The sequence below is a fragment of the Syzygium oleosum genome, unplaced genomic scaffold, assembly GCF_021117445.2.
Source record: "Syzygium oleosum isolate NSW1041296 unplaced genomic scaffold, Sole_v2.1 Sole_v2.03, whole genome shotgun sequence".
NCBI lineage: Eukaryota > Viridiplantae > Streptophyta > Magnoliopsida > Myrtales > Myrtaceae > Syzygium > Syzygium oleosum.
In genome coordinates this window covers 4,973,245-4,992,511 of record NW_026607487.1, presented here as the reverse complement: position 1 = coordinate 4,992,511, position 19,267 = coordinate 4,973,245, and positions in this window count along the sequence as shown.

Here is a 19,267-nt window from a genome sequence, read left to right as displayed (position 1 = left end):
CCGCCCGCGCCGATGACGTGTCGGAAACCGATTGGTTCTAAGGTTTATCTAACTGATTTTTTGAAGTGGGAAGGAAGGGTTGACGTTAACGGTAAAAAAGGTGTCACTATTGGTGGGTAAAGAATGACGACTTGTATGGGAAGGCCGGGTGATAACCAATATGTTGTACAATGAGCGGGTACAATGAGCGGGTCGACAAGTTGTTTTGAATTTAAGGCTATGTTTGGTTTGTGAAAAATTAATGATTTGAAAAATATTTTCCTAAAAAATGATTGCTTATATCGCTTACAAAAAAAATGATAGATATTTTTATCGTTCACGAAAATATTTAGACACAAATTGTTGCCAGTAATGAAAACATTTTCCATTGATTAATTATTTCAAGCGATAATAGTAATCATTTTTAGGAAAATATTTTCCAAATCGTTCATTTTCCATGAAACAAGCCGACAATTCTATGATTATTACGATGTTAGTTGTACAGCCACATATGTGTGCAGATGTTTTGATCTTAAGAAGAGCACCGGTATAAAAAAATTTGTAGCATACATGCCCGGTATAAAGATCGAAAAGGTTACTAATTGTACCATACATGTATGGTATACAAAACCCTGAAGGTTTTATAGGTTCTGCCTCGGCTTAATTTCCTAAACTTGACTTCCTAGGTGTTGTTATTTAAGTTTAGGCATATGTATCGAAGGTTTACAAACTTTAGCCGTATAGTTCACTTTTCATGACAGTCGATCACGATATGACAAGTGAGAGGGTTTTCTTTCATATGTGAAAGGCCGAAGAAAAGAGCAGAATAAATAGTCTATCATTTTGGATCGTTGGGTTCGGAATATTATCCCGATATTCCTATTTAGTGGTTTGCTATCCCCACCTATTCATTCGTCAAATTAATGTCGCACGTCCTATGAAGGGGACATAGGTGTGCTTCTTCTACGGACGGTTTTGCAAGGAATAGGTTTTCCTGTTAGATGCTCTAACAAACTCGTTTCCCTGGTCTCAAGCGTCAAGCTACAATGGTTTAACTCGTCCCGAGATCGGTTTAATAGTTAAGAAACGGACATCGGATCATTAGACGCGTTAATAAGCGCACGACCCGATCACATTGCTTAGGCTTGCACGCCATAACAACCTCATCGGTCAGGTTTTGGCTCGTGCATTACGTGATACATGCTAGAAGAGAGGTTTCCTTTATTCTCTTACATTATTCATTGCTAATGGAGGTCACCATCCGCCTATGGACTTGTCGAAGAATCTGATCTAAATTTGCAATTTCGCCAAGATGCGATTTCCACGGACATGATCAAAATGAAAACCAAAGTCAGCATCTCAAACTAATCCTGCACCAAAACTTTTCAATAAAGATAGGCATGAGATCCTCTCGCGCTTCGCGTTCATTTGACTGTGCGTTAGATGAATCTCATTCCATGCGAAAGAGTAACTTAAACTACGAATCTTCTGTTTCTGTTTCCTTATATAAGTCCTAGCTTCCTTCAACATGTTAAACAAGGAAGGGTTTGTGAAGAAACATTCCTATAGTTTCTTCATAGATCCAAGCCCTTCCTCATCAGGCACATCCCTCGAGAAACGATAATGGCCAGGTACGTCGATTCTCGATACGAGACGACGTACGGACGCGCCGCTACTCTGCCGACGTACGACGGCTACGACAGGAGCTACGGCTCTTACTCCGCCAAAGGAGGAGGAGTCGTCGGCGACGCTTGGCGAGTTCCTCAGCGCCCGGTCGGTTACGATAATAGTTACAAGCGTGATGAAACTGTCGAGTATGTCCAAAAGCCGTACCCGAGCCAGGCCACCGCCCACGGCTACGGCACTTCGGGGCAACCATACCGGCCTAGCGAGTATGGTGACTACAGCGGTAACATGGATTGGCGGAGGTCAGGCGGCGACAATTACCGGGGCGTGATGACCGCGATGGTCCCCACTGAGGGCTACGTCGTGCCGAGGCCTGGTCATGGGACCGGATCGCTATCTAAGCCAACGAACGACATAGGCGCGGCAATCGAGTTCTTGAAGGGCAACGCGGCTCATTCCTCGGCCTCAGGCAGTTACCCTCATCAGCAGCAGGTGGGTTCAAGATACACGGAGTCGGCCTCGACGGTGTATTATTACCCTGAGATAATGCCTCACACCATGGACCCAACAAAGAGATATGGAAGCATCAATTTGGGGTCTCGGAGGCCTGCAGTAGCTGAATTCGGGAGGAATTATTACTGATTTTCATCATCGGAAATCAGGTTCTAAAGACATGTCCGCTAACGTGCCTAAGCTAATGCTATTTCATCGTGTTATATGTTGGATTACTGAGGTCAAGTACGAAGAATTATACATAGCATGTAATGAATGATCGATTCGGTGTCGACGTATCAGTTGTATGACGTATCGAAGGATTGTTATATCAGATAAATAAATTTCTTTTCTCTCGTTCAAGTAAGGAGGTCTTGTCTTTGTTTCTGTTGCTAAATCCATTGCGGTAACAGGATTGATTGCATTCTGTGTGATGAAGTGTGGACTTCCGAGTAAGTCATTACCAGCTCGCCACCGCCACAGATAAGAGATGCATCCATTCTGTAATATTCGGGTATTTGCAAAAAAAAAATAAAAAAAATCAAAAGTCAGAAAGTCAAAAGTTGCTACAGTAACACTCTGATTTTCTCATTTAAGCCGAGAGCTGGCTCGGCCGAGACAGAGAGAAAGGAGAAGAAAGAAAAAGAGAGAAAGGGAAAGGAAAGGAAGAAGAAGAAAAAGGAAAGGTTCACGTCATCGGAGCCTCGCCAGCTCGGATCAACTTCGTATTTCAACGTTCGATAAGCACTCGCGCCCCTCGTTCGTTTGATCGGAGAAGTTTTCCGATTTAGGGTTTAAATTCGGAATTTTGGAAAATTCAAGCGGCGAAGTCTGATTTTTGAGTCGTTCAGCTGCGTATTTTTATAGAATTGGTAGTTTACAGTATTGCGGAGCCGTGGGATTTTACGGAACCTGATTTGGACTTACGGTTTGCTGGATATGAATTTTTGAAGTTGAGTACGCGCAGTGAACAGTGCGCGAACAGTGGTTTTTAGGCCGATTTTCGTCGGTTTTCGGCTCGATTTTGGGGCTACCAAGTTGGGGTTCCTGTAGTGCTCTGAATAAGCTTTCTCTTGACTATAAGTTCGCTTAGAACGGAGTTTAGTGGAGAAAGTTATGGCGCAATTAAGTTTCGCGCTCAAATTCCGCATCGTGGAAGAATTTGGATAATCGCTTTGGACGAATGATTTGGGGGCGTCTTTTAGTCGTTATATTAGCGTCTAAGCTTAGTTGAGCCGAATCGTAGTTGAAGTATCATTTTACTCGGTTTTGATACCGTTTTTCGGCTTATTGTTAGGTATTCGAGTGCGTCGGCTCGAGAAACCGCTATAGGTTAGTTTTCAGCTTTTCAAGATGAGTGGTACTATCTCTTCTTTGGTTTTATAAAAATCATATCTCGAAAGAATTATGATTCGATATAAATATATATGTTGAACTTAAAAGAGCATTTTGCTGCATAAATTGGGATCGAGCATTTACTACTTTTTAGTATTTGAGAATGATTTGGGAATCGTTTTTGGAAATGTGTTATGAAAGGATACATTTGTATATTGTGTTATGAACTAGTTTATGAAATGAGTTCGGAAATTATTCAAGAAATGCTCTACGAAATGTAGTTCCGGCGGATGAGCCGTGTTACGAGAAAGTTATTTGTTTGGTTTGTGAAATGTATTCTGGATTAGATTTCTGATATTGGATGATGATTGTTTGATGCTCAATATCGCTGTGAGCCCATTGAAGGGCTTGGGGGTATGCATACCGGGTTTAGGATATCTTTCTGGGCTGAGCCACCGGCTTTGTAGGTGGAGACCTTGCCAAAGGGGGAATCTTGGTAGCCTTGTCACAAGGCTTTGTGTCGTGACCATAATTAGATATTGAGCAATAGATTGGTCGATGGAATGGACCATCGACGTTTGATATGATATGAGATTCATCAATGGAATAGACCATTGATGAGTGATTTGAGATTAGTCAATGGAATGGACCATTGACGTGGTTTGTATAGAGATTGATCAATGGACTTGATCATTGATAGTTTGAATTGTGATGGTGGATTTAAATGTGTATTTGTGACTTGTACAAAGTTTTGATGAAATGAAATAACTCTTATGTGATTCTATATGTATTTTAAACCTTGGGTTTGACTTCCAAGTTCTGGTATTGCTTTGTACACATGCATAGTGATTGCTCGATCTACTTAGAAGAGATGTACTATTCACTGAGCTGTGGTTGCTCATCCCTCTCTTTCCCAATCTTTTCAGGTTCCTCGGCTAGCGGCCGTTAGTACGAGAGCGCTATCGCGGGGACGTTTGGGAGTTAGATTTTTGGGTATGATTTTTGGAGTTGTTTGTAAGGTTGTTGACAGTTCGCCGGGTTGGCTGAGTTCTTGATGTACATGTTCTTTTGGTGGATTATAGAAACTTTGATGTTGTAACCAACCCGTTGGTTTATCTGATATATATGTGGTTTGAGATATATATGTTGATAACAGGTTGTTGGTTATTGTCGTGGCTGCGTCCTTCGTGTGGAAGAATGGCCGTGTCATCCCCCTTTTCTAGTTGTTTTTGGGGTGTGACACATTCCGGGCAAGTTTCGACAACACTGCTCTGGAACTAACTCCTTTAGCATGCAGAGTTATCCATTGAAATTCGACATTACCAATCTCCAGGAACTCTATCGACTGAGCATAGCAATGCAAAACCTCAGAAGCGGATGCACACTCAAAGAACAAACAAATAAGCTTGAGATTCAATATGTTGGAGTTGGCGAATACTTCGGGGACCCTTGTTTCTCACACCGGGTACGCCCACGTGAGCTTAGGAAACCGAAGTGTTATCCGACGACATGTGACCCCGCGTGCGGAATGCGGGGTTCGGGCGCGCCCGACACGGTGTCCCGCCGCCTGGCCGGGCGGGGGGTTCGGGGCGCGCCCTCGAGGTCAGGCGACGGCGCCCGCGGGCCGGTGAGCGGGCGGGGGCTCGGGGGCAGCGCCCCCGAAACCTCAACGGGTTTGGGCTTTTATTTAAGCTGGCCCGTATGGTGCGAGATTAAGAGATTTTGTATAGGTTTAGGTTTTGGGCCCGTTTGCGGCACATATATGTTTTGCTCGTTTTTATGATCATTGTAACGAGTTAAGTGGCTGTAAACCGAAAATATAATGAAATCTCTTTGCAGGACGTAGCCCTATTCGAGGGTGAACCTGGGTAAATTTGTGCATCGTCTATTTTTCTCTGATTTCTGCGTGATCGTTCTGTATTCGGTTCTCGATACATCCCTTCAATTGGTATCAGAGCCGGAGTTGTTCGAGGAATTAGGGTTTATTCGAGAGGTTAAGAGGATCACGAATTGAGATAGAAAAATTTGATGGAACGCGGTTTGATCTGTGGAAGATGAAGATGGAGGATCTTCTCTGTGATCGAGATCTTTGGTCGGCAATCGAAACGGAAAGGCCTATTGCTGCGCAACCTGGTGTCGTGATAGGCAAGGAAGCGGTGAAGGAAGCGGATTCAACTTCCAAACCGGCAGATCCAAAGGAGATTGAAGACTGGGATTGGATTGATCGGAGAGCAAATGGGTTGATTCGGTTTTGTCTCGCGGACTCAATTCTAACGAATGTGATGAGCGAACCTACAGCCAGAAATTTGTGGCAGAAATTAGAGTCGTTGTATCAAAGTAAGTCGTTGGTTAATAAGCTGTTTTTTGATGAAAAAGCTGTATAATCTTCGGATGCATGAGGGCGACTCGTTTTCTGCACATCTGTATAACTTTAACACATTGAATAGTCAACTCGTATCAATCGGTGTTAAGTTCCAGGATGATGATAAGGCAATAACACTGCTCTGTTGACTGCCGGATTCATGGGATAATCTGATTGTGGTGATCGGTGGTGGGGATAAGGAATTATCGTATGAAAGTGTGTGTTCTGCCTTGTTAGCGAAGGAGACACGAAGAAAGGGATTGGGAAATTCCGGTAAAGAGGCATTGGCGGCTAGGGGAAGGCCAGCAGAGAAGACTCTGAATCCGAGAGGGTCCAGATCCAAATCTTGTGGGCGATCGAAGAGTAGGGAGAGGAGGGTACAATGCTGGAAATGTCAAGAGTGGGGCCATGTGAAGCGGGACTGTAAAAACAAGCCAGTTTTTAAGAAAGAAGCTGAATCATCCTCGGGTAAAAAGGAGGTCGATGCAGGAGATATGTATTTGGCTGCTGCGTGTATGGCGCAGTCAGACAAGGATATATGGTTGATCGATACCGGTGCTTCATACCACATGACGCCTCATAGACACTGGTTTTGTGAATATGAGCAATATAATGGTGGGGATGTCATCCTCGGAGATGATACTGCAGTTCCAATTGTCGGGCGTGGCAGGGTGAAGCTGAGGATGAGTAATGGCGCGGTGAAGACTATTCCAGACGTGATGCACATACCCTTGATGAGTAGAAATTTGTTATCAGTCGGTACGATGGCTGATTCGAGGGTTATTTTTAGCTGTGATACGGATTCGTGCAAGATGACTCGAGGTTCTATTGTGATTGCATTAGGAGTCCGTTACGGGACATTATACAAGCTGCTCGGGGAAACAGTGACTGTTGGTAGCAGGTTCGTTTCTGAAGAGGCCAAGGAAGATGGACATGATACGTCCATGTTGTGGCATCAGAGGTTAGGGCATATCGGTGAAAAGGGACTGTCTACCTTAGCTTCAAGTCAGATGGTAGAAGGAGTTCCAAAATGCTCTATGGGTTTCGGGTTCTGTGAATACTGTCTCTATGGAAAACAGAACCGAGTTAGCTTCCAACACACTGGTACAAGAGCAACTGAGGTTCTCGAGCTGATTCACAGCGATGTCTTTGGACCTACTCCGACTCCATCTATTAGAGGATCCAGGTACTATGTATCGTTCATAGATGATTTTTCGAGATATAGTTGGATTTATTTTATTAAAAGTAAATCAGATGTATTCGAGAAATTTCGAGAATTTAAGGTTTTGGTTGAAAACCAATTGGGCAGGAAAATCAAGGTCCTTCGTATAGATAACGGAGGTGAATTCTGTTCGGATAAATTCGAGCAATTTTGTGTGGATAATGGTATTGCAAGGCAGAAGACGACTCCATATACGCCTCAACAGAATGGGTAACCGAAAGATTAAATCGGTCACTCATAGAAAAGGCAAGATGCATGTTGAGTTGGGCAAGTTTGGGGCCAGAATTTTGGGCAGAAGCTGTAGCCACAGCCAGTTATTTGAAGAACTGGTCACCGACCTCATCAGTGAAGGATCGTACACCATATGAGACAGTGTTCGGGAAGAAGCCGAATCTGTCGCATGTTCGGGTGTTCGGGTGTGACGCATATGTTCATGTACCCAAGGAGAAGCGGGGTAAGCTTGACAACAAGTCTCAGAAGAACATATTTGTCGGATACAAGGAAGGGGTCAAGGGCTATAAGCTGTGGAATCCATAATCAAAGACCATTGTATACAGCAGGGATGTTGTCTTTCGTGAATCACAACCCCAGGTTGGCACACAGAAAGGTGATGAGCCCAAGAAAGTGGTAGTGCTTGAAGAAAGTCCTAAAACTGAAACTGTGGAGATGGTTCCACAAGGCACGCTAGTAGAGTCTGATTTTGAATCGGACTAAGGGGACTCGGTTAATGAAGTCGAGGATGCAGATTCAGATGAAGACCCGGATACAGATAGCATGCCGGCTCTCAGGAGATCGACGCGGAAAGAAAGGTACCACTTCGATACTCACTTAGTGCTTTGAGTACGTTTCATGCTTTGAGCATTACCGGAGATGATCCTAGTTCTGTAAAAGATGCGAGATCTATGGATGATGCGAATCAGTGGGAGCTCGCAATGATAGATGAGATGCAGTCACTTGATAAAAATGAAACATGGAGCTTGTGTAAATTGCCTAAGGATAGAAAGGCAATTGGGTGTAAATGGGTGTTCAAGCGAAAGCTGAAACCGGATGGGACTGTAGAGAAGTACAATGCTAGGCTTGTAGCCAAGGGGTACTCTCAGATTGAGGGAGTTGACTATGACGAGTTTTCTCTCCCGTGGCGAAGTTGACCTCGATACGGTTTGTTCTGTCTATAGCAGCTGCATATGATCTTGAGGTAGAACAGATGGATGTAAAGACGGCATTCCTTCATGGGGACTTGGAGGAGGAGATATATATGAGGCAACCAGAAGGCTTTGAAGTAAGAGGAAAGGAGAATTTGGTGTGCAAATTGAAAAAGTCTTTATATGGGCTGAAGCAGTCACCGAGGATGTGGTACCAGAAGTTTGACACGTACATGCTCCAGCTTAATTTTATGCGTTCAAATTCTGACCATTGCGTTTATGTGAAGAGAACGGGTGATCAGTTTGTCATTCTCACGCTATATGTGGATGATATGTTGTTGATCGGGAATAATGTGAAGATGGTGAATTCCGTGAAGAGTTTGTTGACCAAAAAGTTCGAAATGAAAGACTTGGGGCCTGCAAATTTTATTTTGGGCATGCAGATTAGGAGGGACCGTGAGAAACGGAAACTGTGGCTAGGGCAGGAGAAATACATAAAAGAAATATTGAAGAAATTCAATATGATAGACTGCAAGCCTATTGGTAGCCCTATACCTTTAGGGACCAAGATATCTGTGGAACAATGTCCAAAAATGGATGAAGAAGCTGAAGAGATGGCCCGAGTTCCATACGCGAGTGCAGTGGGTAGCTTGATGTATGCTATGGTGTGCACGCGTCCAGATATAGTCCAAGCAGTGGGAGTCTTGAGTCGATACATGTCTAACCCAGGTAGAGAACACTGGAATGCGATCAAAAGAGTTTTCAGGTATTTTCGTGGAACTTTGAATTTTTCTTTATGTTTTGAAGGCACAGGGAATGGAAACATGCTTGATATCGTAGGCCATGTAGATGCTGATTGGGGTGGAGATATTGATAGTAGACGGTCCACTAGCGGATATGTTTTCACATTGTTTGGTGCTGCGTTGAGTTGGATGAGCAGGAGGCAAAGCGTGGTAGCGCTTTCTTCTACGGAGGCTGAGTATATGGCTCTTACTCATGCTGGAAAAGAGGCCGTATGGTTACGGCGATTGTGCTTGGAGCTCGGTTTTAAGCAAGGTGCCATAGAGGTGAATGTGATAATCAAGGGGCTATTTATTTAGCTAAGAATCCAGCATTTCACTCACGCACAAAGCACATTGATATACAATATCATTTCATTCGAGAAAAGGTAGAGAAGAAAGAGGTTCGGCTTGTAAAGGTCGACACTGTAGAAAATAGTTCTGACTTCCTTACTAAAGCCGTCACAGGTGCGAAGTTTGAATGGTGCTCTACTGCGATTGGATTGAAGAAGAATGATATTGGAAAGGCTCTCATTTGCGCGAAGTATCCACCAAGTGGGAGAATGTTGGAGTTGGCGAATACTTCGGGGACCCTTGTTTCTCACACCGGGTACACCCACGTGAGCTTAGGGAAACTGAAGTGTTATCCGACGACATGTGACCCCTGGTGCGGAATGCGGGGGTTCAGGGGCAGCGCCCCCGACACGGGTGTCCCGCTGCCCGGTCAGCGAGCGGGGGTTCGGGGGCAGCGCCCCCCGACGGGGGTTCTGAAATTCCTTTTTCCGTCCACTTCTACTAATCATCACCAAATTTCACATCTATTGCTTAGTCTCCCCATTTTGTATTATTATCCTCAAATCAATCCACTGAAAATTATTGCTTGCAATCTGTCGTGCCTAAAATATCATACTACCGCAGTATACTAGTATCCAAACTATCTCCAAATTATCAATTCCTACATAGTCTCTACTATCTCCAAAGTATCATCAATTAACAAAATATCGTTACGACAATTTTCTCTAGTACCATAAAGTTGATAATCATTCGCTAACACTTGAAATATAATCCACAGAATATCTATCAAATCAAAACATATCACAACTTGAATTTCCACAAGTTGTCTATTCTCCTTTCAACATTCCATTTACTTCAATTACGTACATAGTCCAAGAACATCACATCATCCACTTGAAGATTCGCGCAAATCAACTCTTATTTATTGCACAAAAACTTTCGAATTCTTTTCTTGTCTTTACTAACACCTCAAGAAGAGATTATTGATAACGCTATTTCAAAATTTGCCAATCTAATACCATAAGATACTTAACTCTTAACACTCTCAAGACAAGATTCACTTATTCAAATTTCCAATCTCAATTGTCTCCCCAAATACCCATAAATCTTATCTAAGAATTTTACCACTTAAGAGATCATCTCTTACGATTGAATGCTTATAACTTCCCAAATCACTGAGATGGGAACATATCTAGTTTCCATTAAATTCAATGGTCTAAAGTTCTCAACTTAAAGAATCATCACTTAAAATTATCTCTTCTTAATTCAAAGACTGAAGCACTTGCCTCGAGCTACCATTTTACTGAAAACCGCAACTGAAACTGACAGTCTCCACTAGTTCCACAAAAATTCTTTAGAATAAGATCATAACTTGCTATTCAGAAGTTCACAAGCTGATCGCACCTATTTACCATAAGTAAATCTCTGTCACACATGTCAATTTAAGCTTATAACTTCTAAGATCAATTCTTATCATACCAAATATCGCTACGTATCAAGACTTCCAATATAAATTCTCCTTTTCTAACCAATAAGAATAACCTATCTCGATCAGGCAGCTAAATACTGCTATATCCTTTACCTCTACCACATCAAAAGCTTGGCAGACAACCCAAATGACATCTTCTGACCGACCAGCCCTAGCAAGAATTGTTATTTCGGTCTCCCTACGAATATTGCTTGGCCTAAGCTCATATAGCAATCACTTTGCATGACCAACCAGATCGGCCCTTTCATAAGCCACAATCATGATCTGATAAAGCACCAAATCAATTTCAACCCCAGAGCTCCTCAACTTTTGAAACAATGCCGCTGTACGGTCTAATTTTATTGCCTTGCTCCATATCGCAATTATTGTCAACTAAGTAATTGCATTTGGTTCAACATTCTGCTCAGTATCCTTATTATAGTGTTGTAGGTAGCAACATTCTGCTCAGTATCCGTCCTCCGCACTGGTTGAAATAGATGGATCGCTTCGCCAAAGAGTTCGGCCTGGCCATACACCCTCCAAAGTGTATTATAACTAACAACTTCTGGCTCAATTTCTATGGCGAAGCCACATCTCAAGTCCATTGTATTCCTCCCATTTGCAACTGATTTGCATCCAAAATTGCTCGTGCGAGGATTGTGGTGCATGTGGTACCATCTCAGGCGACATCATTGGTTGCATTTGCAATTTGCTTTACAAGACTGGAACCAATGTTTTAAATTCTGTCCTTGAAGTTAATGCTTCTTGCCACGGTAACACTATCCTTTGTCACCTTGAAAACAGCAATTGCTCAATCACCACATTACGACTCCTCAAGCCCAAAATGACCTTCCACACCCTTTAACATCATGAAATACGCCTCGATCCCAAATTTGAAATCTTTGATAGTATAATTCCTTGTCCAACCTGCTCTACTTTCTGCGAGTCAAAATTTAGATCATAATAACCCTCTTTACCTCATTGTCAAAACCGCTCCTCAAGGACCTTAGGATACATTCCCAGTACCAAAGGCAAAACTCGCTTTTGTTATCCCTTACAAGGTAAAGCATGCTTTTCCGGATCATAATCCATGACCACTTACGCCAAAAGAAATATACAACCTAATACTTAACAAAAGACTCACACTATAAACTAAGACACAAGCTCACAACGTCCCATAGACTCTATACCCCAAAAATCATAACCTAAGCTCTGATACCAACAAATGTCACACCCCGAAACCTACCAAGATGGGGAATGACACGGCCGTCCTTTCGCCCAAAGGACGCAGCCTCAAACCACCCAAGAGTCCCAATGACATCGCTCTCGTTCTATTGGCTGCTAAACAAAGAACCTGAAAGGTTGGGAAAAGAGGGGGGTGAGCAACCACAGCTCAGTAAGCAGTGTGTATCTCTTCTAAGCAGATCGAGCAACCACTATGCATGTATACATAAAGCCATACCAGAATTTCAGAAGCCAAACTCAAGATATCAAATACATATCAATTCAAATACGAGTTGTTTCATTTCATCAAAGCTTTGTACAAGTCCCAAATACACATTTAAATCCATCATCACAATTCAAACTATCAATGGTTAAGTCCATTGATCAATCTCTATAAAAACCACGTCAATGGTCCATTCCATTGACTAATCTCAAATCACACATCAATGGCCTATTCCATTGATGAATCTCATATCACATCACACATCGATGGTCCATTCCATCGACGAATCTACTGCTCAATATCAAACCATGGTCACGACATAAAGCCTTGTGCCAAGGCTACCAAGATTCCCCCCTTGGCAAGGTCTCCACCTACAAAGCCGGTGGTTCGGCCCAGAAGGATATCCTAATCCGGTATGCATACCCCCAAGCCCCTCAATGGGCTCACTGCGATATTGAGCATCAAACAATCATCATCAAATATCGGAAATCTAATCCAGAATACATTTCACAAACCAAACAAATAACTTTCTCGCAACACAGCTCATCCGCCGGAAATACATTTCGTAGAGCATTTCTTGAATCATTTCCGAACTCATTTCATAAACTAGTTCGTAACGCGATATACATATGTATCCTTTCACAATACATTTCCAAAAACGATTCCCAAATCATTCTCAAAATTCTTCATAAATCGATATGTATAACCTTTAACAAAAGAATTCTTTTCATAAAGAATTTCCTCAATTTATTTCACGATAATCGATATATAAGCCATTTCAAATAATCAACATGGTAGTAAATGCCGATCCGAGCTTTTATGCAATAACAATGCTATTTAACTCATAACATATCCGATTCATATCGCTTTCGAAATATGATTTACAAACTCAAAGAAGAGATATCACCACTCACCTGGAATCCCCAAAAATCACACCACGGCTCTCACTCGAACCGAAGATCTCGTAATCCTATCAATTAAACGAGAATCGACGTCAACACCAAGTAAAACACCATTTCACTAACGACTAGACTAAACTAAGCTTAGACGCTAACCAAAACGACTCAAACATGCCCACAAATTGCTCCTCCAAAGCGATTATCCAAATCGTCCGCAACGCGAAACTTGAACGCGAAACTTGATCGCGCCATAACTTTTTCCACCGAACCCCGTTTCAAGCGGGCTTATAGTCAATAGAAAGCCCATTCATAGCACTACAATAACCCCAACTTGACCATCCCAAAATCGAGCCGTAAACCGACGAAAATAGGCCTAAAAGCCGCTGGTCGCGCACTGTTCACCTTGTGCGGCCAACTTCAAAAATTCGTAACTGGCAAACCGTGAGTCCAAATCTGGTTCCGTAACATCCCACAGCCCTGCAACACCCCAAACTACCAATTCTATATATATACGCAGCTCAACGCATCAAAAATCGGACTTCGCCGCTCAAATAACACATAATTCCGAAATTGAGCCCTAATCCAGAAAAATATTCCGATTGAACGAACGAGGGGCACGAATACTTACCGGACGTTGCTAATCGAAATCGAATCGGCCTGGCGAAACTCCCCCGGCGCAAAACCCTCTTCTCTTTTCTCTTTTTCTTCTTCCTCTTTCCTTTCCTCTCTTTTCTTCTATTTTCCTCTCCTTTCTTCTCTTTCTGTTCTGTTCTCGCCGAGAGCTCTCGGTTCCTTTTATTTCAGCCGAGAGTCCACTGTAGCTTCTGTTGACCTGTTGACTTTTGACCTTTTTTTTTTTTTTGAAATATTACACAAAGCATAGTATGTCATCCCTTTCCAGAACCAAAGCGTAACAGCTTCGGATTCGCTGGTCCTGAAATAGATGAAACCTCCCTGGTTCATCTGAGGTCGTCATTTGTTAATTCTTTGGGTTGGCCAGGATCTTTTAACCAAGCTGTAGTTGGTGCGCAAGCTCTCCAATGCTCCTATGTTCGAGCTTTTCAGCTCAAGTTTGTATCTTAGCATCCTCCTCGAAAGAAATCTCCTTCCATTTGACCTTCAAATAGTTACGTCGTTTGGGGAAAGGCCTCCTCTTTCTTTCGCTCTTTTCTCACAATCTAAGACCATAGATGGCAGAACCTGGTTCATAGTAGCCATACTCATTAAATACCAGATTGGCAACCCACTACCAGAAGCAATAACAAAGCCATTTTGTAACTGGGTGAGATCAACTGTTAAATACAAGATTTCTATGAAAATAAATTCCACACCGGCTCTATCAAATCAAAGATCGATCTTTTTCGTATTACTCCACTAATTCTGATGCAAGGATCATAATCAGAAGAGGATTCTACTTTTTTATGGTAATAAATGTGAACAAATATTGCAAGATGTACTTTCATACGAAATGAATGATTCTCCCGCTTTGGAGCAAAAATGAGAGATGAAACACAACAAAAATATGCATCCAGTGACCGTGCAAAACAGTGATTATGAGCTTTATACAGTAAGCTGCAAGCTGAACACTTGCATCAATTAACCTGGCAAACCACTTCAAGCAACAACAAAGACGCTTAATTTGGAGAATATGAACCTGTCGTGTTTGAGAGAAGAGGCACTAAACGCAGGGGTAGGATAGAAATAATATTTATGCTTGCCAGTTTCCAGAAAATAATTAGAGTAAGCGAGCACAAGAAGGAAGTAGGCACGCACGTAAGAAGTACGTATTGTCTGCAATGGAGTTCTCACGACCATCACAAGAGTATCTTACTCTCGGCTCTGCCTTTACAAGGTCGAACACATGACCCCTGTCACAAAATATTCGAGCAGCACATTCTGAAGATGAAAGAGTCACAACGAATGGAGCATCCAAGCAGAAGTAGATCAATGCAGATTCAACATCACACTTACAAGCACCCGATCATGCAGTATGATTTGGATAAAACGAAAATTACATGCCAGTATGCTGCTAAAAGATGAAGCTTGAGCTTCCGAAGTTCAATTTTCCTAAATGCGAGTATTTCCTGTGGGCTAATTGCCGGCCACTATGCATGTGGTGAATCTATAGGTGGCCAAACTTGTGTTTGCTGACTCTGCCACTCAGTCTTCCCACAGATCCTCAGCAGATCGTCGGCCACCCGGCTTTATCACCGATTCCACTTCCACGCTTTACACTCTCCCACTCTTCACTTTGCCCCGACTGAACCTATGTTCCTCTGGGGCTGCACGTGCTGCAAGCGCAACTGTGATTGCTTCAATGCGTATCGAGGGATCCCTCAACCAAGTTCTGAGATGGTCTATGCCTCCTTCAGGATACAGATTTCGATGGCCATTGTGACCTCTGTGATGATACCGATCATTATGCATTGTCAATCGTCTGTGTGGTACCCAACTGCGGTCATGCCATGCATATCCATTGCGCTTTGCTATCTCTGCCAGAAACCATCGAGCATAAGCGGTACAGTCATCCACTCATCCTCTCACATGATGTGGTTGGAATCGAAAGACAGAACGGATGAATATACTGCGATTCTTGTGAGAAAAGGAGAGAGTTGAAGCATCCTGTCTATTACTGCAAGGAATGTGTTTTATCACCCACATTAGTTGCTTCGCCTCTGAGGTATGCGCATTGCGATGCCTTGAATCACACATTATTTGTTCAATATCAAAATGCAGAGAGATTCCTTCCATTTCACTAATTTTAACGGCCGTATATCGATACCTGCACTACTAGGTGGTACCTTCCCTACTTGCTCAGTATGAGGTTATATGAACCCCGAGGATCGGGTTTCAGATCTGTATCTTGAAAGAATAGACGAGGAGTTCAAGACTCTACAAGTATGGAAAAAGGAAGATGAACATGCTCGGTATGCCGAATCTAGCATGGAGAGCTACTCGTCAGTGTGATTGCCGAGCACAGTTGGATCGAAGGAACTAGCCAAGATAACTCCCATGTCGTATCGAATGGAAGTAGTCATAGAGTGCTGTCAAGAGGTGTTCATTGCAACTGATACATATATAAGTACCACGAGTAGTTCTAGTTGTCTCGCGAGTGCAGCGCGAAAGCAAGTCACAAAGCTGCGATGTTCGAGCTAGAACCAGAGAATAGAAGGTGTCGATCGGGGATCGAATATATTCTACAAGCATAGGTTGAACTGGATATATAGCTTTTCCTTTTGAACCAGATCCGCGAAATGCTACTACGAAGAATGCCAATGAAAGCAAGTACGCCCATAACCAGATTGAATCGCTTGCAAATCAATTTCATTATGGTTTTGTGTTCGCCTTTACAGAAACTGTGTTAGTCCCTCGGTCCCATTTTCTCAAGTATCACGTCTGGGGAAGTTAAGTAAAAAGAACGGTCTACTTATCTAGCGTTTGTGAAAAATCAAAAGATGAAATAAAGAGAATGGTTGAATATAAAGCCAATGGTAAATGAAGAAAAAAGTGCAAAAAGAGTGGAGTTGGTGGAAATTGAAAGCCCATGCATGTTTTATATGCTATCTCTCTAGGTTTGAAAGCCCTACTTTCATATTATAGGCAGATATTGTGTAGTTGCTATACTATTAGTAACGGCGAAATTATCCAATCACTCATAGACCTATTTACAGATACTAATTCAGTCATAAATTTTTCAACTTTTCCAATTGATTCATAAACCTTTACACGAAATTACAATATAGTCTTTTCGGCAAATTTTCACTGAAAATCTTTGATGTTGCGGTGTGCCACGTAGGATGGTTGGCGATGACTAGATCACCACGTCAATAATTTCCTTCGAATTAACCGGAATATTGCATTAGAATTTCATGAATGACTAAATAATAAAATTGGAAAGTTTAGGATTGAATTGGTATTCATACTATATGTTTAGGATTGGTTGGATAATTTTCTCTAGTAGCAATAGTAGTAGTAGAAGGAGCTGAGAAGGAGGAGTAATTGGAATTGGAAGGAGTAGTAATTTTATAAAAAGAGCAATTTTGGAAAAGGAAAAATCTGAAAATAGTGTTAATCTTCATGTTTCATTAAAAACAAAAAATAGAATGTAGGCCTTGTTTAGAAACTTTTGCAATTAGTACTAAGAAGGGCAATCTTAAAAATAATCTTGGGTGTATTTTTTTTGCAAAAAACTTCATGATAAAATAAAATATGTTTCGGAAAATGCTTTTGCAGGAAATATTTTCACCTTTTCTGGTTAGGAAATTCATTTTCTTAAATTTAAACATGCATATTTTCATTAACTGTAAATAGTTTTCCGTCGACTGATCATTTTCAGTAAACCAAATGTGTAAAAATTATTTTACTCAAACAAACACTTTTTTTTTGTCTTAATGTTTTAAACAATAAAGAATATACATTAATAGGTAGCAACAGTGTTATCCTACGAGCATGAGGAAATTAACGAACCAGATTCAAAGGATTAGTGCATCATTCAAGGCAGGATAAGAACTTCACAGATCACGAAACAACTCGAGGTCTTAATAAATCTAGCATTTCCCTCAAGAGAGAGGCCTCCTCAACCGCCCTCTATTCCTAGGATATATTATTACATATCGTATCTTGTAGCTAGGATTTGTTACATTCTCTCCTTTCGACGTCTCGTTCATCGAAGAACGGATGCAAAGGGGGTCGGTCGGTATGGGCTATGGCTACCCTCAACAATCCTGAAATGTCCTTGTCCTTGAGGTGAAGTATGAGCAACAGTGAAGCAACTTTGCTAGGTGATGAATAATGACTATGAAAGCAGGGTTGCCCCCTCCTCTACCAATTGTAATGGACATGTAAAAAGTGAGCTCTCTCTTTTTGTCCTTATAAAGGTAAGAAATTTTACAGCTTCTTCTATCATATAATGCCAGCCGGAATTTGCTATTACAGCTTTAGGGTTTCCTTCTTCATCTTCTCCTTTTTTCTGGCCTTAAAAACTTTATGTTGAAAACGAAAGGGAAAATGACACAAACAGTTTCTGAATTTTGGCTCAATGTGTAATGTGATCCCTAAACTTTTAATTTATTCAATGTAATCCCTGAACTTTAATCCAATGTGCAATGTGATCCATGAACTTTTGACTTGCTCAATGTCATCCTTGAACTTTTGGTACATGTTCAATTTAGTCATTGAGTTACATGAAAATGTTTAATATAGTCCTTTCATTAATTCAAGTTCAGGGACTATATTGAACATTTCATATAATTCAAGGACTACATTAAACATGTACCAAAAGTTCAGAGACCACATTGAACAGGTTAAAAGTTCAAGGACCATATTGAACATTAGGCTAAAGTTTAGGGACTGAAGTTCAGGAACAAAATTGTACATTTGGCCAAAATTTAGGGACTATTTGTGTCAATATCCCAAAAAGAAAACCAAACTTTCAAAAGACAACGAAGTTTTTTAACCAAAAATTAAAAAAAAAAAGACAATAAAGTTTAGTTCTAGGAAAAGTACAAAAAAAGTCTTAAACTTATTACATTGAAACTTATTTAGTCATAAACCTTTTAATTGGACCAATTAATTTCTAAACATTTTCATATTGATATCAATTGAGTCTATCCGATCAATTTAGGCTGGAAATTGCTGACGTAAACGCTTGTGATCCTACGTGGCACAATCGGCGCTGACGTTGGTAATTTTCTATAAAAAATTTGAAATTTTTTATTAATTTTTCTTTTATTTTCTTTCTTTCTTTTTCTTCCTTCCTCTTTTTTTCTTTCTTCCTTATTTCCCTCCGTCTGTTGCCAACCTCGTGATGGCCGGAGTGGCTGAGGGCTGGGACGCCTTGCTAGCCACAAGCGAGTCGACCCTTGCTAGCCTTTGGCAAGGGCTGATGAGGGCTAGGCGAGGACCGCCGATCGGTAGGATTGCCTGGTTCCTCAAGGCCAATAAGTACGCCGAGCGCGTCTGTGCTGAAGCTCCAGTCTACTTCTCCACTGTCTTGAGTATCTCTCCGTTGAGGTTCAATTATTTTTGGTTTTTTTTTTTGGCGTGGGGGGCAGGGGGGGTTTACTTGGCTTGATTGGCGTTGTGGTTGTTTTTTTAAAAGGCACGAATGATAACCATTTTATTCCAGAAATGGACAATGGGCAAGCGACAGAGGACAGCAACCGGCGGCGAGAGGCGGCTGGCGAGTGGAGGTAGGCAGGCGACAAAGGATGGCGGGCAGTG